Here is a 690-nt window from a genome sequence, read left to right on the forward strand (position 1 = left end):
GTTTGGAAATTTTGTCAAATCTGCTTGCGAACTGGGTGACCAGGTTCAATTGTTCAAATCTTGAAAACAGCCTCTTTGTATATGCAGGGGTAAGTACATCTGTCCCTCTCCACACCCTGCATTGGCTGGAGCCTCTGCACTGGGCTGCTAGCCATCTGGGTGCCATTGAATCTCAAGTTAATTGGTATTCTCTTATATGTAACATTAAAAACTATCCTAGTTGTTCACTTGTTTGGCATCGCGGTGTCTATTTAGCGTTGGTTGAATCAATTTACCATATTAGCCTTTCAGCCTTTGTAATAAATGGGCAAACAAATGCAGCACTATACTCTAGAACTTCATGAGGAAGACTAGAGAATGATTATAACCTTGCCTAGGGGTGAGTATGGCTCGGTTTGGTTCGGTTCCAAGGAAGAACTTGAACCTACCCTATAGGGGTCAGTTCTTGGGTCCAAGGTTTTAAATATTGATACAGGCTGATATGCTCTACCGGTGTATCGACCTGTATTGGTGTTTTTTTTTATGTTTTATTTTTTTTCAAAACTGATTCAAAGGGGTTGGTTTAAGTCCCGGTTACTCTTTGAACCATGGCCTGATCCGGTACACCCCTGTAGGGGTGTATCGGGAAGGTTCTGATATGATACGTATTGGTCGATACGTAACGATATTTTAAACCTTGCTATTTACGGG

Source organism: Nelumbo nucifera, chromosome 1 (assembly GCF_055504915.1).
Source record: "Nelumbo nucifera cultivar China Antique chromosome 1, China Antique-T2T, whole genome shotgun sequence".
Classification (NCBI taxonomy): Eukaryota; Viridiplantae; Streptophyta; class Magnoliopsida; order Proteales; family Nelumbonaceae; genus Nelumbo; species Nelumbo nucifera.